Raw genomic sequence first — 26,198 nt, 5'->3', positions numbered from 1 at the left:
CATTTTCTCAAGAAGGTCGATCACCTGCACACCAAAAGATGGATTCAGTTCGGGAACTACCCATGCCCACTAACATAACTGCTTTACATTCATTCTTAGGTTTTGCAGGATACCATGGAAACTTCATCCCTACCTTTGCCCACATTGCACTTCCACTCTATAAACTCTTGAAAAAAGAAATTGCTTGAATTTGGACAAACAAACATGCAAACATAGGGACATGATCTATTTGGTACATGACGTACCATCAGAAGGCCGTCAAGTGGTCGAAGAAAAACATGCAGTGCCTCAACTCGATAGGTTGGTGGCCATGCATGAAGGCAAATGTACAGCTGTACAGTAAAAATTGTTCAGTTTGTTCACAGAATAATCCTACTCCAACAGAATAGAATGCTCCTTTAAGATCCCAAATATATGAAGTTCCATGGAAACCAATACTTTCTGGTTGTCATTAACATTCTCTTAATAGGCGGTAGCATTTCCTTTAAAAGCAAATACGCTGTAGCCACAGCAGAGGCTCTGACTGACCAAGTATTTTCTCATTGACATCTCCCTGCTAGGGTGGAGTCAGACAGTGGAACACAGTTTACTGAACAAGTTTTCTAAAAAGGCCTACATTTATTAAGAGTGCAACAAAAATTCGATATCCCATACAGATTTCAATAATCAGGGATGGTAGAGTGAAAAAATCATACCATCAAACATACGCTGCAAAAGCTGGTAGATGCTAATGGACACAGTTGAGACCCCCTGATTCCTCTCACTTTAATGGCATTCAGGGAATCTCCAGCTGCCTCCACAAATCATACACCCGGTGAAGTTATAACTAAACAAACTATGCATGTGCCAGAGCATCTTATATATCATGCCAGTGGCACACAGCTAAAGGGAGTAAAGCTTGGAACCTGTCTGGAAGCATTACAGAAACATCTGAATCAGGTAGTTTGCAAATTGGAAAAATTCAAATGAAAGGCAAGAGCCTATTTTGACAAAATTAAAAAAAAAAAAGCTTGTGAGGTTGGAAATCAGGTTACGCTTTTATTCTATGGTGGATCTGAACAACACAACTTGTGTAACCCATAACCTGGGCTATTGACTATTGTGGACAGATTAAGTGCCTCTGTGTATAAAATTAAAATTGTACCAAGTACCAAAAAAGTACATAAATATCACAATGCGAATCAGCTAAAGCAGTATCTGAAGGGAAATATCTTTCCACAGGCACCAGAACCAAAGATGGTGCAAGAAAGCCAACACAAAAGAGCTCAGTGACAGACACAATAAAAATGCCACTCGCACCTACAGTAACCCTATATGTCTGCTTGAATGCTGCAGATGAGCTGAATCACAGGCAGGTTCTCCACCAGAGACACAAAATGGTTGCAGTGGAGTAAAATGTTATTGTGGGACTAAACTCAGATTTGCCTATTAAGGCTAAAAATTCACAGATAACAGTGACTTGGATACAAGAAAGAGTAAAACCAGGCCAAGAGTCATTTAAAACATCAGGCCTGTCAACCGAGATTTTCTTTAATTGGAATTACCCACCAGACCAAGAACAATTCATAGCTAATATTTGAGACAGGACACTCTTTACCGCACGGACTAATGATACAACTGTAACAATGTGTAAGGTACACAATCTTATGTCAGATTTGTATAGACTAGGGTTACATGTAACATTAAAAGATAAACAAAAACTTGTATTATGGAAAAATTTCCCACAGAAACATACTGTTGCCCGGAGACATTAAGTAGCCGAATGCCTCATCATAGGTTTTATCAACAAGTCAAAGGAAAAGTAGGGAAACATATAGTTCTTGCCTATGATATAGAAGAAAATAAACAAAAGCCTTATGTAGATTGGAAAAAGGATCGTTCCTTTACTGAAGATAGGATAGTCAACCAGACGAAGGACAATTCAAATCTAAAATTTTGGACAGAACACTGTTAACTGCATGGACTAATGACACAATTCTAACAATCATAGAATCATAGAATATTAGGGTTGGAAGAGACAAGTTTTGTCTCAGGAGGTCATCTAATCCAACCCCGTGCTCAAAGCAGGACCAACACCAAATAAATCATCCCAGCCAAGGCTTTGTCAAGCTGGGCCTTTAAAACCTCGAAGAATGGAGATACTACGCTCTCCCTAGGTAACCCATTCCAGTGCTTCAGCACTCTCTGAGTTGAAATAAATGTAAGATACAAAATCATATGCTGGGTTCATATAGACTAGGATTATATGTAACATTGAGAAATAACCAAAAGTCTTATGTAGATTGGAAAAAACAAAATCTTTCCCTTACTGAAGAAGTCTAGCAGGGGAGAATGTAAAACATATATCTCAGGAGAAACGCATTCTTTTCCAGCCAGTGGTGGAATTCCATATGGATTATGGGAAAATAGAACCAGATGTCGAAGCTCAGTAAAAGGTGGAACAATGGCTATTCATGACTCAAAACAGGAGGATGAGAGAGAGTCTAAGACCTGTATCAAAATTAAAATTTGGATGGAACTGGAGTTTTTAACAAATACTTGAAGATGAAAGTATAGGCAATAAGAGTTAAAAGGGACCGTGAACCTCAAAATTCAGTAAAATATCCAAAATTACAGGAAGGGCCTATTAGTGGTCTGACTGCCACAGCAGTGCCACGGGTGTTAATCAATCAGGTATATTTCATGCATAACCCTGTTGTGTTAAATCTATCTTATTGGCAAATAAGAAAGTTCAATTCCTGCAGAAACACCAAGGTGGCATTTGTTTTTTTCCTCAGTACACTGTGTGGATAAGGTTACTGCTTATCAACAAGTGCAAGATATAATTAATTTGGATTGAAGAGAACACAATAATCTGCATGCTCCTAGAAGAAAACACAAACACCAAATCAACTGGAAATCATAAGCAGTATTACAAGGTTATGTGGTACAAAAACCTCAATTTGAAATAAGGAGAATGTTGAAAAAACAAAACACAAATTAAGTCTGTACTTTAGGAAGAAGTTAATCAGGTAGTTGATTCAATATTGAAAGGGATTTATGGATTATCAACTAAGAAAAAATTGACTGTGTATAACATGCATAAAATCACTAGATTATTTAATAAAAACCAAGAGAAGATTAATCAATTGGTAAACTACAATAATGATCAGAACAAAATTCATTATCTTGGAGGAAAACTTAGTTGCTTTCAATATTTAGAATGAAAAGGGTATCAAAATTGATTCAAAACCAGCAAATTATAAATTGGTATTGTCCACAGTATATTCAAAGGTATGGAGAAGAAAAAGTTGAATGCCAAATGGATTCTAAAAAAAAATGTCATTTGGGGCAATCAGAAACCTAGGGTTTATGACCTCACATCTGAATCATGGTGTGTTTAAAAAAGACCCTGCGACATGTCATAATTCTTATATATATATTTTGTTCAATATATTATTACTATTATCATTGTGTTTGATCCAGATAAGGCTGGTTTTTGATCAATTGGCTACTGTCCAATCCATAGGCCACCTAGAAAATATTTACAAGGAACAAATGCAAGTACTTCTGCTAATAGTGTATCGCTACAATACCCAAACACGGAAAGTACCACAGATTATTTGTTGCTCTCAAAAAAGGCATCAGTGGATCTCTAGGTGCAATGTGTTTGAAGTAATAACTCCACTAGGTGGTCTGCTGAAAATGTGCCAACAATATTCCCCGGCAGTGAATGTGACGCAAGCATCATGCCCAGTACAACCAACTAAATGGAGATCTGTAATGGGACAAACGGCCTATGCAGAAAAACAACAACAACAAACAGTATTACATGGTAACCATCATAAAGAATTTTATCATGGTCAACGTAGACCAAATTTTTGTTTAAAAACACAGGTACACACAACAATTGGTCATACAACAATACCTCCGATACCCACTTTTGAAAAGTGGGTGTTCACCCACGAAAGCTCATGCTCCAATACATCTGTTAGTCTATAAAGTGCCACAGGACTCTTTGCTGCTTTTACGGATCCAGACTAACACGGTTACCCCTCTGAAAATAAAATTGTTATTCTTAATAACCCTGGCTATCAGGATTTGATCAGACAAAGCACTCTGATCTTTCACAGCTATATATCACCACTAACATTACTGCTGAAACAATTATTAGAAAAAAGAAATTAATATTTAATTTAAATTAGCAATGCCATGGATAAAGCAAAACAAGCAATTATCAAAATTTTAGACCATGATAATTCACAAGATAAAAGGAATGAGAATCGGATGGAAAGGATGGATTATTTGCCATAGTACCCTTAGTATGTGCACCATCATTGCCTTCTGTTATATGGGAGGAAAATTTAAAATAATACGTGTGATGGGCTAACCCCTTACCACCTATACTTTTTATTCCCTTACTTATGTGGTGAACTGTCACAACACCAGCAACAGCCAGGCACAATAGGAGAGAAGGGTGTAAAGAGATTGAGACTTATAAAGAAATACAGAGCATGAGTCCACATCCAATTCCAGAAGCACCCTATGATTACAGTCACGTACCACAGTGCAGAGGAGTGATTACTACAGCAATTGAAAGAGTCCCAAAAGAAGGAACTAAACCCTAGTAATAATGTAAATTAATGACACGTGGATAAAATTAAGTTACATATAATCTTTTAGGCATACATTTCAAATGACATATACAATTGGATTATTAATTAATTAATTAATACCATTGCTGTATGTTGGTATATGTATGTGACCGAGCACTTATTATCTAATCATCATTTGATAATGAGATAACTCTCCCTCAGCGTAACCAGTAATTTTAGTTTCGTATTCACTTATTGTGTGGTGTTATGATTAGTCAATACGTTATACTCGGTGTATTTACTCTATGTTAATCAAAATGGACATACAGAAATTGGTTTATGGAATTATAAAAGTATAAGATTAAGCAAAACATAAGGATGAGTAATAGCTAAAGGAAGTAGGTGAGAAATCAGACAAGCTGAAAAACAAGGAAACTGTAGGCTAAATCCAGTAAGATCTAGCCAAACTATTTAAGGCCTTAGATTCAAGAAATGGCCCAGGAATGACCTAAGGCCCTCACATTCTGGTGACATTGCGAAAGCAAATTCAGAAAAGGTTAAAATTAAACATAAAATTTCTGCAACAATGAAATGTGTTCATAACAGGTGCCTGACCCACAAGGCGAAGGTGGCACATCACCCTACACAGCCTGTAGAATCCAGAGTCCCCCGTGTGGGGGACAATAACAGCGCCTACATGCACAGAAGTAGATATAGTCAAAGTTAGTGCATAAAAAGAGGTGCCCAAGAATAGCAAATTGAGCTCCCTGTGGGAGACTCCAGCAGGAACCCGTATTGACAAACAATCCATGTATGGGCCAAGAGACTATGAGAGGGACAACACACTCACACACCTCCTAGGAGGATGTGAGAATGTTTATAGTAACAGTTAGTCAATGGTACTGATACGTTTTTGGAATTATATACGCTGTTACTTTCATGATTTGACATAAGCCTTTGACAAGGACCCTCAACAAAGGCTCTTACATAAATTAAGTTGTCATGGGATAAGAGGGAAGATTCTTTCATGGACTGAGAACTGCTTAAAAGACAGGGAGAAAAGGGTAGGAATAAATGGCAAATTCTCAGCACGGAGAGGGGTTACTAGTGTTGTTCCCCAAGGGTCAGACCTAGGCCTAATCCTATTCAACTTATTCATAAATGATCTGGAGAAAGGGGTAAACAGTGAGGTGGCATAGTTTACAGATGATACTAAACTGCTCAAGATAGTTAAGACCAAAGCAGACTGTGAAGAACTTGAAAAAGATCTCACAAAACTAAGTGTTTGGGCAACAAAATGGCAAATGATATTTAATGTGGATAAATGTAAAATAATTCACATTGGAAAAAATAACCACAACTATATATACAATATGATGGGGACTAATTTAGCTACAGCTAATCAGGAAAAAGATCTTGGAGTCGTTGTGGATAGTTCTCTGAGGATGTCCATGCAGTGTGCAGAGGCGATCAAAAAAGCAAACAGGATGTTAGGAATCATTAAAAAAGGGAACAGAGAATAAGACGGAGAAAATCTTATTGCCCTTATATAAATCCATGGTACGCCCACATCTCGGATACTGTGTACAGATGTGGTCTCCTCACCTCAAAAAAGATATACTGGCACTAGAAAAGGTTCAGAGAAGGGCAACTAAAATTATTAGGGGTTTGGAATGGGTCTCATATGAGGAGAGATTAAAGAGGCTAGGACTTTTCAGTGTGGAAAAGAGGAGACTAAGTGGGGATATGATAGAGGTCTATAAAATCATGAGTGGTGTGGATAAAGTGAATAAGGAAAACTTATTTACCTGTTCCAATAATATAAGTACTAGGGGTCACCAAATGAAATTAATGAGCTGAAGGTTTAAAACAAATAAAAGGAAGTTCTTCTTCATGCAATGCACAGTCAACCTGTGGAACTCCTTATCTGAGGACGTTGTGAAGGCTAGGACTACAACAGTGTTTAAAAGAGAACTGGATAAATTCATGGAGGTTAAGTCCATTAATGGCTATTAGCCAGGATGGGTAAGGCATGGTGTCCCTAGCCTCTGTTTGTCAGAGGGTGGAGATGGATGGCAGGAGAGAGATCACTTGGTCATTGCCTGTTAGGTTCACTCCCTCTGGGGCACCTGACATTGGCCACTGTCGTTAGAGAGGATACTGGGCTGGATGGACCTTTGGTCTGACCCCGTATGACTGTTCTTACTGTATTGGTAACTTTGATGAAATTACTAAAGGAGAAATGCTCTTGTAATTGTATGTGTTATGTGCTTGTGGTTTTCTGTATTCCTATGGGCTCTGGATCTAAAACAAATGGAGATAACTTTGTTGAACTTAAGACTGCAGCCGCCAGAGCTGAACCCAGGGAAGGGTGATTAACTTTAAATAGAATAAAAGCTACAAATCTTAAGCGAACACATTTGCTAGGATTGGGATTATCAATCTCTCACTTTGACTGATGATACAAACAGGCTTACAGATTCTCACTCCCTTCCCCTGTTCAAAGTCCTTTGTTTTCCAGAAGTTCTTTCAGGTGTTGAGCTATGGGGAAGCGAAGACAAATGATGATGTCACTCCTCATTGTTTATAGTTTCTTCCAGCTTGCTGGAAAGTCTGTGCATGTGACATGGTTGGTCCACTCACATTGGCCAAACACTTTCCATTGTATCCATGCTCCCTCTGAGGAGGCTTCCTTATAGAGAGTCCCTGTGTCAGTGGATTCTTCCCTGGATGAATGCAGATTACAGAAATTAACACTGTCTGGCTACTCTATTGTCGTACCCAAATGGCTGCTTTTGTGTGTTTCCAGCCTCACACCATACTTTAATAACTCATACATAGCAAGATTTCTAATGCCACATACAATGATAGCAATGAGCTCTTAATATTTAGCAGATCAAGACTTTTAGAATGATACCTCACAAGACATACTTAGTACAAAACTTATCATAATTCCATCACCACCGGAAATATGAGGAGATAACTGCCTCTGTGGATGAGGGGAAAGCAGTGGATGTGTTATTCCTTGACTTTAGCAAAGCTTTTGTTACGGTCTCCCACAATGTTCTTCCCAGCAAGTTAAAGAAGTATGGGCTGGATCAATGGACTTTAAGGTGGATGGAAAGCTGACTAGATTATTGGGCTCAACGGGTAGTGATCAATGGCTCCATGTCTAGATGGCAGCTGGTATGAACCGGAGTGCCACAGGGGTTGATCCTGGGTCCGGTTTTGTCCAATATCTTCATTAATCTGGAGGATGGCGTTGACGGCACTCTCAGCAAGTTTGCAGATGACACTAAACTGGGAGGAGTGGTAGATACGCTGGAGGGTAGGGATAGGATACACAAGGACCTAGACAAATTAGAGGACTGGACCAAAGAAATAAGATGAGGATCAACAAGGAGAGGTGCAGAGTCCTGCACTTAGGTCAGAAGAATCCCATTCACTGTTACAGACTAGGCACCGAATGGCCAGGCAGCAGTTCTGCAGAACAGGACCTAGGGGTTACAGTGGATGAGAAGCTGGATAAGAGTCAGCAGTGTGCCCTTGTTGCCAAGAAGGCTAATGGCATTTAGGGCTGTATTAGTAGGAGCATTGCCTGCAGATCGAGGGACGTGATCATTCTCCTTTATTCGGCATTGGTGAGGCCTCATCTGGAGTACTGTGTCCAATTTTTGGGCCCCACGCTACAAGAGGAATGTGGAAAAATTAGGTAGAGTCCAGTGAAAGGCAACAAAATGATTCGGGGGCTGTGGTATATGATTTATGAGGAGAGGCTGAGGGAACTGGGATTATTTAGTCTGCAGAAGAGAAGAATGAGGGGGGATTTGATAGCTGCTTTCAACTACCTGAAAGGGAGTTCCAAAGAGGATGGATCTAGACTGTTCTCAGTGGTAGCAGATGACAGAACAAGAAGCAATGGTCTCAAGTTGCAGTGGAGGAGGTTTAGGTTGGATATTAGGAAAAAACTTTGCACTAGGAGAATGGTGAAGCACTGGAATGGGTTACCTAAGGAGGTGGTGGAATCTCCTTCCTTAGAGGATTTTAAGGTGAGGCTTGACAAAGCCCTGGCTGGGATGATTTAGTTGAGGATTGGTCCTCCTTTGAGTGTGGGGTTGGACTAGATACCTCCTGAGGTCCCTTCCAACCCTGATATTCAACGATTATATGATTTATTTTGTCCTTCATTCTCTGTGTGACTTTTCCCAATTCACATCTCCCTGTTCCTCAGTTGACCAATCTGTATGATGGGGATATATTCATAGTGATTTTCCTCTGCTACTTATTTTGAAGATCCTTTAGTAAAAGGTGCTACAGGATATGATGATACTCATTACAGATCTGTGATCTATTAGTGACATCCCCATGTACCTGCAAAAAGAGCTCACATCTCCCATCAGTCATTTATCTCTCGATATCTCTGTTTGCTACAATGCATCCCCCCTTGGCATTTGCAGGGCATCAGGCCCTGTGGAGATCTAGGCATTAGCCCTTGTTTTCTTAGCAATCAACTATAATTCTTAATTTACACAAATGCACAGAGCAGCCAATTCCTCTCTGACTCAGCACAGAGCCTCAGAGTTCTCATCTCCCTTTGGAAAGGTTTGTTAATTACTGATTACTCCTAAAGCTGCATAAAGGATACAGAAGCCCAGACAGGCTTGTCTCCAGCCTGTTTGCATCCAGAGGCTCCCCTAGAGGCTGAGTGAACTACACTGCGATTGCACAGAGCTATGTTATAAATAGTGCACATCTCTGTGTCACTTTCAGTGTGGGATGCTGCTGCAGATGCTGGAGGGACAGAGGTGTGGGACCTGGCTACGTGAGAGAGATTCCCAGAGAAGACGCTTCCATCTCACCATTCACAGGTACTCATCTTTTGCTGAAGAGCTCACCTGTCCGACAAACCCAATAGAACACAGGCATGATGGGATAGAGATTAGGTCTGTGATCCTTTCCGCCATGCACAGGTTTTAAACATCCCAGGTCTCTGGACACAGGTGGTGAGTTTGCTGCAGTATCACTGGCCAAATTGTCCCTCTTCGCTGCTCCCTCCAACCCAAGCTGATGACCTCCAGCCTATATGTGTCTGTATTTCAGTGACACAGTGGATCCTTCAGCATGAAAGATGTTAGTAGATGGACAATAGAAGGCCAAATTCAGAGGCCATGGCCCAGAGTTTGCTCAGGCCCCACTGAGGCAAAAGTCTCCTTGGAGTTAGAACTCAGAAAAGAGCTCAGGAGCCAGCTGTGCGTTAATACACAGAGAGTGTCACCTCTTCCTCTTGGATTTCAGGGCTTGGCTGTTAACGAGTGAGGGGGAGGGGAGCTGTTACCTGACTTTAATTTGCTGGAAAACATAGAGGTGATAGTGCTCCTCACTGGAACAATTCTACGAATTTCAACATGGGCAAGACATGTTTTTTTATAGCTTCATTAATGAAGTCTAAAGAATTGTAATGAGATGTTGCAGACGACAGTTAATAGTTCTGCAATTTCACATACGGGTTCCTTCAGAACTCTTGGGTGAATCCCATCTGGTCCTGGTGACTTATTACTTTTTAAATTTTTAAATTTGTTCCAAAACTTCCTCTTATGACACCTCAATCTGGCATAATTCCTCAGATTTGTGACCTAAAAAGAATGGCTCAGGTTTGGGAATCTCCCTCACGTCCTCAGCCGTGGACACTGATGCAAAGAATTCATTTAGTTTCTCCACAATGGCCTTATTGTCCGTAAGTGACCCTTTTTCATCTTGATTGTCCAATGGCTCCACTGGTTGTTTAGCAGCTTCCTGTTTCTGATGTACTTAAATAAAATTTTGCTCTTAGTTTTTAGTCTTTGGGTAGTTCTTCAAATCATTTTTTGGCCTTTCGAGTTATATATTGACACTTCATTTGCCAGAGAGTTTATTCTTTCTGTTTTCCTCAATAGTATTTATCTTCCACTGATTAAACAATGCCTTTTTGCCTCTCAATGCTTCTTTTACTTTGTTGTTTAGCCATGCTGGCACATTTTTAGTTCTTGTTTTATGTTTTTTAATTTCGGGTATACATTCAAGTTGTGCCTCTATTATGGGATCTTTAAAAAGTCTCCACACAGCTTGCAGGGATTTTACATTTGGCTCTGTCCACTTTAATTCCTGTTTAATTAACCTCCTCATTTTTGTGTAGTTCCCCTTTCTGAAACTGAACACTACATTCTTGGGCTGCTGTGGTGTTTTCCCTAGTACAGGGATGTTAAATTCAATTATATTATGTTCACTATTACCAAGCAGCCCAGCTGTATTTACCTCTTGGACCAGATCCTCTGCTTCACCTATCACTACATCAAGCATTGCCTCTCCTTTTTTATTTTCCAAGAATAGCTGCTGCAGGAAGCAGTCCTTCAAGGTGTCAAGAAACTTTTTCTCTGCAACATGTCCTCAAGTGACATGTACCCACTCAATATGGAGATAGTTGAAATAACCCATTATTAGTTAATTTTTTGTTTGTTTGTTTGTTTTAATTTTAGTAGCCTGTTTAATCTCCCTGAACATTTCACTGTCATGATCACAATCCTAGTCAGGTGGTTGGTAATATATCCCTACAGCTACATTCTTACAATTTGACATGGAATTTCTACCCATAGAGATTCTATGGAACATGTGGATTCACCTAAGATTTTTACTTCATTTGATTCTACATTTTCTTTCACATATAGTGCCACTCCCCCACCAGCAGGACCTTTTCTGTCCTCCCGATATATTTGATAGCCTGGTATTACTGTGTCCCATTGATTAGCCTCATTCCATCATGTTTCTGTGATGCCTATTATATCAATATCCTAATCTGATACGAGGCACTCTAGTTTGCCCATTTTATTTTTTAGAATTTTAGCACTAGTATATAAGCACTTTAAAATCTTGACTCCTTTTATCTCTCTGCCATTACAGGATGTAATTGAATGGGGCACTTTTTCATTTGATTTGATCCTGCCTGTATTTTATCATTTTCCATCCTCTCGTTCTCACTAGGACTTAGAGAATCTCTATTAATAGATCCTTCCCTTAAGGATGTCCTTGTCCAAACCACATCTTCCTCTGCAGCTGTCGGCTTCCCTGCAGTTATTAGTTTAAAAAAACTGCTCTATGATCTTCTTTAATTTTAAATCCCAGCAATCTGGTTTCATTCTGGTTCAGGTGGAGCACATCCTTCCTGTATAGGCTCATCCTTTCCCAAAAGTGTCCCCATTTGTGAATCCTATTCAGCTAAACACTTTTATCCAATAATGTCAGTGGCAATGAGTTCCACAGGCTAAATATGGATTCTGTTAACAATTTTTTTTTCTCGCTGTCATGTGTTCAGACTTTCAATGTAATTGAATGTTTCCCTGTTCGTGTTATAAGGACACAGTAAACATCATTGCCTGATCCACTTTCTTTACTGATAGATTCACAGGGTTCAAGGTCAGAAGGCACGACAAAATCATCCACTCTGTTCTCCTGTATAACACAGGCTATTACATTTCACCCAGTTACCCCTGTCTTGATCTCCAGGACTTCTGTTTGACTAAGTCCTGATCCTCACTAGGAGATGACATTGTAAAATCATAGAGCCACAGGATGAGAAGGGGCCACAAGGGTCGTCTAGTCTAACTGCCTGCCATGATGCAAGATTTATTATGACTAAACCACCCCAGACAGATGACTTTCCCTTCTCCTTTAGAAAACCTCCAGCGAAGGAACTTCCACAACCTCCAGAGGTGTCTGTTCAATTGTTCTCCTATTCTTACTGTTAGGAAGGTTTTTTCCTGATATTTCATCTAAATCTGCTGTTCTGTAGTTTGAACCCATTGCCTCTTCTTCTGCCTTCTTCAGCAAGATAGGGCAACTTTCCTCCAGATTTTTATGGCAGCCTTCCAACTATTTGAAGACTTTGATTATGACCCCAGCTTAATCTCCTCTTTTTTTCAACTAAACATGCCAGGTTCCTTCAGCCCTTGCTCATATGGCTTGTATTTCCTCCCTATCATCATCTTTGTCACTGCCCTCTGGATCCCCTCCAGGTAATCTACATATTAATTCCTACTGTGACTTGCATGCTATCCCTCCGCTAATACAATCTAACATTGCATTTGACTTTCTTTGAAGTAGCAGAAAAAAATCCAACCTCTGAGGCCTGTGAGTTTATTTTGAATTTATCAGTCTTTAATATAATTAACCCTGCACCTGTCCACACAAACTTTACTTCAATATAAAGTAACTGCGATAGAAATTGGAGGATTCTCCAACTCCCCATGTCTGCAGATCCAGAGAGTCAGTCCTGCCTGGAATATCATGGCAGCTGGAGGCTTCTGCCTCAGGCTGCTCTCCTCAGTCAGCAGCACCACGCGATCGCGCCTACCCCTTGCTACCAGGGCTCACAATCAGACACTTAGACTTCTACATTTTGCTGCAAATAAAAAAATTAAGCTGCCATTTAGAACTGTCCCCCAACATACATATCCTGGGACATTTTGTATTTTACCAGTGTCAACAAAAGGCCCACACACAAATGGAGATTCAGTCCTGCCTGTGCTTCTATCCTAGTGCTTGTCACAGATTCCCATTTTCAGCTACGGTCTGAGCAAGTGCAGAATGGTGGTTCACTCTACTTTGCTGTAAGCCAGTCGCCCTCCCCTCCCACCTTTGATCTCCGCTTGCAGAGGCAATGAAGTCAATGTTGTTTATTATTCATGCATTCTTTATTACTGCATCACACAAATGGGGGGATAGCTGCCACGGTAGCCCAGGAGGAGTGAGGGAGGTAGGAAACAATGGTTGGGGTTGTTGCAGGGGCACCCTTAGAATGGCACACAGCTCATCATTTCTGTGGGACGTCTGGGGCTCTGACTCAGACTGGACGTTTGCCTCTCTAGTTCTTTAGTAGGCTTGCTTGATATTCTAGGCAGGACTAACTCTCCATTAGACAAAACTTAAAGAAGAGAATGACCTGGGGAGTCATTCTCATTTTTGTCCATGCACCCCCGACTGACCTCACCGAAGCTGGCCAGGAGCACCTATGATAGCAGCAGATTGTACAATATGACTGGTAACTGTCTTTGTCAACTTGCAAAGCAGCAGACGGTACAGTAGACCTGGTAACCGTCTTTGCTAACTTGCAAAGGCAAGGGGATACTGCTGTGTAGCACTGCAGTACCGCGTCTGTCAGCAGCATCCAGTAGACATACGGTGACAGTGAAAAAGGGCTGAACAGGCTCCATGGTTGCAGTGCTATCGCATCTGCCCAGGCAATCCAGGGAAAAGAGCGCGAAATGATTGTCTGCTGTTGCTTTCACGGAGGGAGGATTGAGTGATGACATTTACCCATAACCACCCTCGACAAATTTCAGGCATTGGGATCTCAACCCAGAATTCCAATGAGTGGGCGAGACTGCAGGAACTAAGGGATAGCTCTGGAATAGCTACCCACAGTGAAATGCTCCGGAAGTCGACGCTAGCCTCGGTACATGGACACAGACTGCCAAATTAATGTGTTTAGTGTGACCATGTGCATTCGATTTTATACAATCTGTTTCCAAATATCGGTTTCTGTAAAATCAGAATAATCCCATAGTGTAGACATACCCAGAGAGATGTAGTTATATCAGTCTAATCCCTGTGTAGACACCATGAGCTCAACAGAAGAATTCTTCTCTCAATCTAGCTATCATTTCTCAGGGAAGTGGATTACATACACTGATGGGAGAACCCCAGCCATTAGTGATAGACTCTACACTGAATTGCTATGACAGTGCCACTGTAGCATTCCAAGTGTAGAGAAACCCTCAAGCAGATCTTCTAGAAAAGGGACTAGTCTGGATCTGCAGGCATGGGGAGTTGGAGAATCCATCACTTCCTATCGCAGTTTCTTCCAGCGGTTAATCACCCCAGCTTCCAGTCACTGGTTCTTGCTCTGCCTTTCTCTGCTATATTATAGATCCCATTATTACAATTGAATGTGAATAAATGAAGCTCGTTAAGTCTTTCACTGACAGGCATTTTCTCCAGCCTCCAATAAATTTCATAGCTTTTTTCTGCCCTCTCTCCAATTTTTCAACATCCCTTTTGAAATATGGACCCTGCGACTGGACGCAGTCAATTTCACCAATGCCATGTGTGAGGTAAAATCCTTCCCCTGCTCCAACACACCACTCCCCTGCTTATGCACACAAGGATCATGTTATATCCTTGGGGGCAGTCGGTTTAGGAAGAAATCACTTGAGGCCAGACAGCAGACAGCTATAAAAACTTCCATTTATTTACGCACACAGAGCTCATCTAACCGGCTGAAGCAGGCTAGGCTATCCCCTAATAATCTAACTCAGTTGCCATGGGAACAAAAACCATGACAACCAAATACACAACATATTCATTCCCCCCTAATAAGAACATCCCCTAAATAAAACACACACTAGACTAGAGAAGGAGGGTAGACTGGCTCCATTCCCGGCTAAACCCTGGGGATTATTTTGCCCCATAACCATGGGTTCGCCCTAGCTAAAGATCCAGCTGATGACAAGACCTTCTGTCTCTAGGTGGATTACGGTGAACTCCTGGTGTTGTCGCACGCAAAAGTACCATGGGCTCAGGGTCCGCAGCACGAACAGGTGAGGAGGTGGTATCAGCTCGCGCTGGGCAAAGGGGTATCTCAGCCGTTGGCAATAATGGAGAACAGTCAGAAACAGGTGATTCATGATTTGGTGTCTCACCAGAAGAGGTGAAATCAGATCACTCAACAGCAGATGTGTCCTGAGGACTGGCATGACCTGGCAACAGCTGATCTACATGTCGCCACCAGGTTAGATTCTCTGCAGTCCGGACTGTGTAGGAAACAGGTCCTGTTTGAGTGATGATCATGACAGGGACCCATTTAGCTCTGGAAGTATAATTCTGAGCCAAAACTGGCTGTCCCGGGCTAAAGGTTCGGTCTTTTGCTCTGGGTGCCCGTCTGATGACTTGATATTGCTGCTGACGTTGCACAATTTGTCGGGGTTCAGAAGGTTTCAGCAGATCAAAGCAAGTGCGCAGCTGTCGTCCAATCATTAGAAAGGCTGGAGATGCCTGGGTCGTAGCATGAGGTGTGTTTCTATAGGAAAGTAAGACAGTATCCAGACGCTTTTGAATGGAGTGTTGTCCCCTTGCTGATTTCAAAGCGTGTTTCATTCTCTGCACAAATCTTTCAGCTAATCCATTGGTGGATGGATGATATGGTGCTGAAGTGATGTGGTGTATCCCATTTGCCTTCATAAAATTTTGAAACTCCTGAGAGATGAACTGTGATCCATTGTCGCTCACAAGTTGTTCTGGAAGATCGAAACGACTAAAGAGTCCCCGTAGTTTTTGGATAGTACTCTCTGCAGTAGTGGACTGCATTATAGAGACTTCTGGCCATTTAGAATGGGCATCTACTGCCACCAAGAACATGCTTCCTTCAAGGGAGCCAGCGAAATCAATGTGAATACATTGCCACGGGATTTCAGGCCAGTCTCATGAGTGTAGGGATGCCCACTGTGGTGCATTCCTCACACTCTGACAAGACATACAAGCTTTTGCTTTCTCTTCAATAGCATTGTCCAATCCAGGCCACCAAAAATAGCTTCGTGCAATTTCCTTCATGCGCACAATTCCACAGTGACCGGAATGTAGCTGTTCTAACACCTGTGATCTCAGTGATGGTGTAATAATGACACGTCTCTCCCACAACAAACAACCAGATTGGACCGATAACTCCGTCCTCCTGGACATGTAGGTAACAAGGTCAGGTGAGACCGGAGAGGTTTGTCGAGATTTTCCATGCATCACCAGGTCCATAACTTGGGACAATACTGGGTCAACGTGAGTTGCCTTCTTTATCTGAGTAGCAGTGATGGGTGTATTCTCTACCTGTTCAAAGTAGAAGATTTCCTTTTGGGCACTATCTTGATGTTTGACCGGCAAAGACAACCTGGAGAGGCCATCTGCATTGCTGTGCAGAGTGGATTTCCAATATTTGATTTCATATGTATGTGCTGAAAGTAACAATGCCCAACGTTGCATACGACTAGCAGCTAATGGGGGAATGCCTGTGTAGGGTCCAAAATTGACGTCAGAGGTCGATGGTCTGTGAGAAGAGTAAACTTTTGCCCAAACAGATACTGATGAAATTTCTGAATTCCAAAAACAATTCCTAGTGCCTCACGTTCGATTTGGGCTTAGATAGTTTCTGCTTTGCTTAGAGTGCGTGAAGCAAAAGCAATAGGTGTCTCTTCTCCCGAAGGCATAACGTGTGACACAACTGCTCCCACTCCATAAGGGGAGGCATCGCAGGCCAATTGTAGGGGTAAGGATGGATCAAAGTGCGTTAGAACTTCAGAATTTAGCAATGCATCCTTAGCTTTGTTAAATGCAACATCACAGGCTTCAGTCCACTTCCAGGCCTTGTTCTGCCCCAGGAGCTCATGAAGTGGTTATCAGTAGTCCTAGAAATGAGCGCAGCTGGCTTACATTTCGAGGTGGGGGAGCCTCCACAAAAGCATTAACTTTTGCATGGGCCTTATGAAGACCTGCAGAACCAATGATATGTCTCCAGTGTTTAACAGAGAGCTTGAAGAATTCACACTTGACTTTGCGAACTTGTAGGCCATACTCTTCCAGGCTTTGTAGAGCAGCCTCTAAATTCTTTAAGTGATCCTCTTCATTCCTTCCAGTGACCAGGATATCATCCAGATAGCACTGAACTCCTGACAAGCCACACAAGATCTGGTCCATAGCCCTCTGGAACAGGGCGGGAGCAGACGTTATTCTGAAGGTTAGGCGACAGTATCAATAAAACCCTCTATGAGTCACAATAGTCAACAACTCTTGGGACTTTTCATTGACATGCTTCTGTAAATATGCTTGACTCAGATTAATCTTACTGAACTTTTGTCCTCCAGCCAAGCCTGCGAAGAGGTCATCGATGTGGGGAAGCGAGTATTGCTCTGCACACAACACTGGGTTGACAGTGATTTTAAAATCACCACAAATCCGGAGAAAGCCATCTTTCTTCACTGTTGGGACTATAGGAGTGGCCCATGAGCTACAGGGTTAGACTGGTTTCTTCTTTAGTCAGCCGGTGCACTTCTGCCCAGTTCAGCTGAATCTTTCCAAGCCAGGACCTACCCATTAAGGCTGGGTAGTTACCTCTCACCACAAACAGTGGCAATTTAGCAGCCTGTCCATTGAGCTCCACCTTAACATCAATAGTGCCCAGCATGGGCACAGCTTCCCCCATATAAGTCTTCAGAACAGTTTTTGTTGCCTCAAGCGGAAGATGCTGTAGCTTTTCTTTATACACAGTCTCAGAGACAAGCGAGACGGCTGCACCGGTGTCCAGTTCCATGCGTACAGGTTTGCCGTCCAACAACGGGGTTATCCAGTATTCATGTGAGCCCACCGCCAAAGACAAAACATGCAGTGGCACTTCCTCTTGCGATGAGGTGTCACCTTGATCATCCTGGTCTGCTCTAGGGTATGCAAGGTTCCTCTTTTTGTTGGCCAGACCACAGGCCTCTTTTTCTTTTGTTTACAGGCACACTCACTGTGTCCCTTTTTGCCACAATGTCGACACACCAGGTCCTTACACCTGCATTCTGATGCCTGGTGACCCGGCTTACCACAGCGGTAACATTCCTGACTCTGCACAGTTTTGTGGGTAGGTTCTTGTGACACTTTTTGCACCCTAGGGGATGCACCGATATATTGTGCCTCCCTTGTAGCCAGTTCCATGGAGACAGCAATGTCAACAGCCTCCTCTAATGTAAGCTGAGCCTCTGTCAGTAGGCGCTTCCGTATAGTTTCACTGTACAGGCCACACACTAACCTGTCACGCAGGGCATCATTTAACATCTCTTTAAATTCACAGTGTTCTGCTAGCTTTTTTAAAATTGCTACAAATTGTACAACTGTTTCATCTTCTTTTTGGTCTCTTGTGGAACCGATATCTTTCAGCAATTACCAGTGGTTTTGGGGAAAAATGAGACCCCAGGATTTCCACAACGTCACTGTAAGATTTAGTCTCAGGCTTACCAGGGTGTAGTAAGCTGCGTAGCAGGGAGTAGGTTTTAGCCCCTACAACACTTAAGAATATTGGCACCTTCTTCGCTTCTGTAATGTCATTTGCAATAACAAAGAGCTCAAAATGCTCAGCATACACAGGCCACTGCTCTACATTCTCACCAAAAGGTTCCAGTGGCCTGCTCAGAGTAGCCATGATTTTTAGTTTCACTTTCACAGTCAGTGCAAACAAGCAGTTTTTTGTTTTTTTTTAATTTGACTTCTACTTCCTTCTGTTACTGAAGCAGCACCAGAATCCCACCCTCGTCGCCACGTGTTATATCCTTGGCGCAGCCGGTTTTGAAGAAATCACTTGAGGCCAGACAGCAGACAGCTAAAAAACCTACCATTTATTTACACACACAGAGCTCACCTAACCCGCCGAAGCAGGCTAGGCTATCCCTTAATAATCTAACTCAGTTACCATGGGAACAAAAACCATGACAACCAAATACACAACATATTACATCATCGTTTTTAGCTGCAGCATTGCACTGGGAGCTAATGATGAGTGTGTTGCCCGCAGTGACCCCTTAATCTTTGGAAGGTCTCTTCATGTCATAATATTTTTTTTGGAGATCTGGTGCTGATTGACTGTGTACTTCTGGTTCCGAATGAGATGTGTGGTGCATCAGTCAGTTTGTAACTCTGGCGTTTGTAATTGTAAGGTTCTATTACACATGTTCTTTAACATCTTCCTGGACAGCTAAAGGCCTGGAGAGTGTTTCATCACCTTAGTGATATGAGCACCTCATGCTGCTTCTTTACAAATGCAGAACAAATATATTTTTGAATACATCTCCTTTTTCTGCAAGATTAACAAGTTTACTTTCTCCCTCTAGGAATCAGTTTAAAACTTTGTCTAGGATGTCTTTGGTTCTTTATATACTTAATAACCTCCTTTTTGTGATCCTGAACACTGTCTAGCATGGATTTTTCCCTTGTGTTTTTAACAATTTGTATTGTTTTCTGTCTATTTCCCATTTCCCCATATGCTCTTCTTGGATCTCCCCTCTCATCTGCTGCCTTCACTTTGCCACTGAACTGGGGTTGGTCCAAAGTTCTCTATTTTCTTGACTGTGGCATCGTGACTTTTTGAATATTTAATCAACTCTTCTGAAAGAACTGCCAATTTTCCTTCCTGTTTTTTTGTCTATATTTTTCCTCCCAATCAGTTTTGTTGACTATTTGCCTCAGCTTTGGAGAATTAGCCCATATGAAGTAATAACTGTCTATAGACATTACTGGTTGGGAACTCTTCTCTGTTTGTCCATTTAAATGTCATCAGATCATTCTTCATTTTGCTCTCCGCTATCATACGCCTCCTTCTTTCTCTCTTCTCTAAACAAAACAGTCCCATACTTTTCAATCTGTCTGCACATGGCAACTGTTTCAGAGAGACTGGGTAACCAGAACTGAGCACAAACCCAGAGCAGAATATGCTTCATCCCATTCCTTAGGTATCCGAACGTTGTCTTTGTTTTCCCACTTCTGAGAACAAGCATTTGTTTCTATGGAACTGCTGTCAATGACGCCCACTGAGGTATGGGCGTTCATACCTCCCGGGATGAACGGTCAGGGCGACAGATGGGTGTCTCTGTCCCCCTCAGCAGAGAGTCTCCAACCACCACTGATAAGAAACGTAGGGTAGTGGTGGTTGGAGACTCTCTGCTGAGGGGGACGGAGACACCCATCTGTCGCCCTGACCGTTCATCCCGGGAGGTATGCTGCCTGCCAGGGGCCCGTATCCGAGATGTTACAGAGGCATTGTCGAGGATTATCCGGCCTTCTGACTACTATCCCATGCTACTCATCCATGTGGGCACAAATGATACTGCAAGGTGTGACACTGAGCAGATCAAGAGTGACTACAGGGCTCTGGGAGTACGGGTTAAGGAGTTTGGAGCGCAGGTGGTATTCTCTTCGATTCTTCCTGTTGAAGGTAGGGGTCCGGGCAGAAACAGATGCATCGTGGAGGTGAATGCCTGGCTGCGAAGATGGTGTCGCCAGGAGGGCTTTGGCTTCCTCGACCACGGGATGCTATTTGAGGAAGGACTGCTAGGAACAGATGGCGTTCACCTTTCGAAGCGGGGAAAGGCCTTATTTGCGCACAGACTGGCTAACCTAGTAAGGAGGGCTTTAAACTAGGTTCGACGGGGACAGGTGAGCAAAGCCCACAGGTAAGTGGGGAACAAGACCTGGGAGATGGGTTGGAAACAGGAGGGAGCACGGGCTATAATGGCAGAGAGGAAGGAGGGTCAGGGCAAAGCTGGGAGGCAAGATCAAACCAGTATCTTAGATGCCTTTATACAAATGCAAGAAGTATGGGTAATAAGCAGGAAGAACTGGAAGTGCTAATAAATAAATACAACTATGACATTATTGGCATTACTGAAACTTGGTGGGATAATACACACGACTGGAATGTTGGTGTGGATGGGTATAGTTTGCTCAGGAAGGATAGACAGGGGAAAAAGGGAGGAGGTGTTGCCTTATATATTAAAAATGTACACACTTGGACTGAGGTGGAGATGGACATAGGAGACGGAAGGGTGGAGAGTCTCTGGGTTAGGCTAAAAGGGGTAAAAAACACAGGTGATGTCGTGCTGGGAGTCTACTACAGGCCACCTAATCAGGCGGAAGAGGCGGATGAGGCTTTTTTCAAACAACTAACAAAATCATCCAAAGCCCAAGATTTGGTGGTGATGGGGGACTTCAACTATCCAGATATATGTTGGGAAAATAACACCGCGGGGCACAGACTATCCAATAAGTTCCTGGACTGCATTGCAGACAACTTTTTATTTCAGAAAGTTGAAAAAGCTACTAGGGGGGAAGCTGTTCTAGACTTGATTTTAACCAATAGGGAGGAACTTGTTGAGAATTTAAAAGTAGAAGGAAGCTTGGGTGAAAGTGATCATGAAATCATAGAATTTGCAATTCTAAGGAAGGGTAGAAAGGAGTACAGCAGAATAGAGACAATGGATTTCAGGAAGGCGGATTTTGGTAAGCTCAGAGAGCTGATAGGCAAGGTCCCATGGGAATTAAGACTGAGGGGAAAAACAACTGAGGAAAGTAGGCAGTTTTTCAAAAGGACGCTATTAAGGGCCCAAAAGCAAGTTATTCCGATGGTTAGGAAAGATAGAAAATGTGGCAAAAGACCACCTTGGCTTACCCTTGAGATCTTGCGTGACCTACAAAATAAAAAGGCGTCATATAAAAAATGGAAACTAGGTCAGATCACGAAGGATGAATATAGGCAAATAACACAGGAATGCAGAGGCAAGATTAGAAAAGCAAAGGCACAAAATGAACTCAAACTAGCTATGGGAATAAAGGGAAACAAGAAGACTTTTTATCAATACATTAGAAGCAAGAGGAAGACTAAGGACAGGGTAGGCCCACTGCTCAATGAGGAAGGGGTAACAGTAACGGGAGACTTGGAAATGGCAGAGATGCTTAATGACTTCTTTGTTTCGGTCTTCACTGAGAAGTCTGAAGGAATGTCTAGTATAGTGAATGCTTACGGGAAGAGGGTAGGTTTAGAAGAGAAAATAAGGAAAGAGCAAGTAAAAAATCACTTAGAAAAGTTAGATGCCTGCAAGTCACCAGGGCCTGATGAAATGCATCCTAGAATACTCAAGGAGTTAATAGAGGAGGTCTCTGAGCCTCTAGCTATTATCTTTGGGAAATCATGGGAGACGGGGGAGATTCCAGAAGACTGGAAGGGGGCAAATATAGTGCCCATCTATAAAAAGGGAAATAAAAACAACCCAGGAAACTACAGACCAGTTAGTTTAACTTCTGTGCCAGGGAAGATAATGGAGCAGGTAATCAAAGAAATCATCTGCAAACACTTGGAAGGTGGTAAGGTGATAGGGAATAGCCAGCATGGATTTGTAAAGAACAAATCATGTCAAACTAATCTGATAGCGTTCTTTGATAGGATAACGAGCCTTGTGGATAAGGGAGAAGCGGTGGATGTGATATACCTAGACTTTAGTAAGGCATTTGATACGGTTTCGCATGATATTCTTATAGATAAGCTAGGAAAGTACAATTTAGATGGGGCTACTATAAGGTGGGTGCATAACTGGCTGGATAACCGTACTCAGAGAGTAGTTGTTAATGGCTCCCAATCCTGCTGGAAAGGTATAACAAGTGGGGTTCCGCAGGGGTCTGTTTTGGGACCGGTTCTGTTCAATATCTTCATCAACGATTTAGATGTTGGCATAGAAAGTACGCTTATTAAGTTTGCGGATGATACCAAACTGGGAGGGATTGCAACTGCTCTGGAGGACAGGGTCAAAATTCAAAATGATCTGGACAAATTGGAGAAATGGTCTGAGGTAAACAGGGAAGTTCAATAAAGATAAATGCAAAGTGCTCCACTTAGGAAGGAACAATCAGTTTCACACATACAGAATGGGAAGAGACTGTCTAGGAAGGAGTATGGCAGAAAGAGATCTAGGGGTCATAGTGGATCACAAGCTTAATATGAGTGAACAGTGTGATACTGTTGCAAAAAAAGCAAACATGATTCTGGGATGCATTAACAGGTGTGTTGTAAACAAGACACGAGAAGTCATTCTTCCGCTTTACTCTGCGCTGGTTAGGCCTCAACTGGAGTATTGTGTCCAGTTCTGGGCACCGCATTTCAAGAAAGATGTGGAGAAATTGGAGAGGGTCCAGAGAAGAGCAACAAGAATGATTAAAGGTCTTGAGAACATGACCTATGAAGGAAGGCTGAAGGAATTGGGTTTGTTTAGTTTGGAAAAGAGAAGACTGAGAGGGGACCTGATAGCAGTTTTCAGGTATCTAAAAGGGTGTCATCAGGAGGAGGGAGAAAACTTGTTCACCTTAGCCTCCAATGATAGAACAAGAAGCAATGGACTTAAACTGCAGCAAGGGAGATTTAGGTTGGACATTAGGAAAAAGTTCCTAACTGTCAGGGTAGTTAAACACTGGAATAGATTGCCTAGGGAAGTTGTGGAATCTCCATCGCTGGAGATATTTAGGAGTAGGTTAGATTAGTGTCTATCAGGGATGGTCTAGACAGTATTTGGTCCTGCCATGAGGGCAGGGGACTGGACTCGATGACCTCTCGAGGTCCCTTCCAGTCCTAGAGTCTATGAGTCTATGAGTCTATGTTTTATTTCGGATGATTTCCCCGGGCACATGTCTTGGCAATGGTTTGGGTTTTTTTTCCAAATCTCAGATTTTGAGCAAGCAGGTGAATTTAGAACTCCTTACAGCATGGATATTTTACCCTGGGTTTCATTCCATTAAGGAACTGTGATAAATAAAAGGGTGGGGGTAGCTTCCTTTGATGGACACCCAGCAAGGCAGTTAGCTGTAAAATCCCTCTTGGTAGCTGTTCTTTACTTGCTTTACCTGTAAAGGGTTAAAAAGTCCCTCAGGTAAAGAAAAAAAGTGGGCCCCTGACCAAAAGAGCCAATGGGAAGGTAAAACTTTTTAAAATTGGTCAAGAAACTTTCCCTTTGTCTGTTGTTCTCTGGGCAGGAGGGATTGAGCAGACATGCTATAGGCAGTGTAAGCCCGATATGATCATACATTATCAGATTATGCCTAGAACCACTTATCTGAACTTCAAATGTGTAAGTAGATCAGAATGTTTAACTAAACGCCATCAGGATTATTTCTTTTATTTCTTACTGGCTTGTGGACTCTTCTGTGATCATCTCAGATGCTTTTGTAGGCTCAAAGCCTTTAAGGTGGCCTCTCAAGAGAGCTATTTTGGGTGCTTGATTTTGAAATTGCTCTTTTAAAATCTAGCAAAAGCCTAAGTTCCAGATGTATTTTCTTTCTTTTTACTTTTAAGAACATTTACCTTTTTTAAGAATAGGATTGGCTGTTTGGTGTCCTAAGAGGTTTGTGCATATTGTTTGATTAACTGGTAGCCACAGCTAATATCCTTTGTTTTCTTTCTCAGCTCTTCCCTGGATGGTACCCCTCAGGGAAGAAGTCACAAGTGCTCCTTCCTGGGATCAAAGGGGTGGGGAGGGGTTGATTTTGGGTGGTGACAGCGTTTGCCAAGCCAAGATAGGCGAAAATGTGAAACTTTGGGAGTTTAGTACAAGCCTTAAACCTTAAGGTAAATAATATTTTTTTAAAATTCTTGTGGGACCCACAGCTGCACTGGGAGTGACAGAGTTGGGATTCAGCCTTAAGAGGAACAATGATGGAGAACCAGTGTTCACACTCACGTTTCCTGCTGGTGCCTATTAAGGTTTCTCAGAGCATGACATGTAGGAATTAATGATGCAAGGAACCCCATACAATATGGAATTGGCATTAGTAGGGTCTGTTGTTCATAATTCATTTATCGAAATAATGAAAATGTCATTTTTCAGTGTGTGAAGAGCCACCAATCTGCTTCACCCATGAGAACAGCATCCAGGAGCGCGTGTAGTGTCTGGTATGAATATTGACTCTCCATCCAGGCATTTGTACTGTGACCATCACTCTAAAGCCTGAGCACATACAGGAAGTCAGGGAACCTTATGATACATGCACTAGACACCGTTCTGCCTCAGTGTTGGACACCTTATCTCCTACTCCACGTCAGATTCCAATGTAACTGACTTCACCAGCCCCTCCACCTTCATCCTGCTGGGCATTCCTGGCCTGGAGGTGGCCCACGTCTGGATCTCCATCCCTTTCTGCACCACGTACACCATAGCCATCTTGGGGAACTTCACCATCCTGTTCGTTGTGAAGATGGAGCCGAGACTCCATGGGCCCATGTACTATTTCCTTTGCATGCTGGCCATCACCGACCTGGTTGTATCTACGTCCATTGTGCCCAAAATGCTGGCAATATAGTGGTTTGATTCCAGAGAGATCGATTTCAGTTCCTGCCTCATCCAATTATACTTCTTTCACTGCTTCTCAGTGATGAAGTCTGGGATCTTTGTGGCCATGGCTTTTGATCGCAATGTGGTCATCTGTGATCCCCTGAGACATTCCACCATCCTGACAAGCCCAGTGGTGGCCAAGATCGGCCTGGCCCTGATGCTGCGAAGCAGCATTGTTATACTGCCATATCCCTTCCTGGTAAGGCAATGGCAATATTGTAGAACCAACATCATCCCCCAGCCGTACTGCGCACACATAGCCGTGGTGAATCTGGCCTGCACCGACACCCGTGTTAGTAGTTACTATGGCCTCTTTGTGGTAATCTGTGTGATTGGTCTGGATGTGATTTTTATTGCCCTGTCCTACACCCAGATCCTCAGGGCCATCTTCAGTCTCCCCACAAAGGACACCCAGATCAAGACTTTTGGGACGTGCATCTCCCATCTTTGTGCCATTTTAACCTTTTACATCCCAAGTCTCTTCTTCTCTCTCATGTTCCGGTTTGGTCAGAATGTGCCCCTGCATTTCCACATTCTCATTGCCAAGGTTTACCTCTTGATGCCTCCTGTGCTAAATCCCATCATCTACGGGGTGAGAACCAAACAAATCCGGGATAGACTGCTCTGGCTCTTTACTAATAAAGGCACCTAA

General features: G+C 42.5%; 1 pseudogene; it reads left to right on the top strand.

Moving 5' to 3' along the window:
• Positions 1-236: 236 nt before the first annotated feature.
• Positions 237-26,198, top strand: LOC115643072 (annotated as a pseudogene).

The sequence above is a fragment of the Gopherus evgoodei genome, unplaced genomic scaffold (genome assembly GCF_007399415.2).
Source record: "Gopherus evgoodei ecotype Sinaloan lineage unplaced genomic scaffold, rGopEvg1_v1.p scaffold_50_arrow_ctg1, whole genome shotgun sequence".
Taxonomy (NCBI): Eukaryota; Metazoa; Chordata; order Testudines; family Testudinidae; genus Gopherus; species Gopherus evgoodei.
Note: the sequence above shows the minus strand (reverse complement) of the source record. Positions and strands in the feature narration are given on the sequence as shown.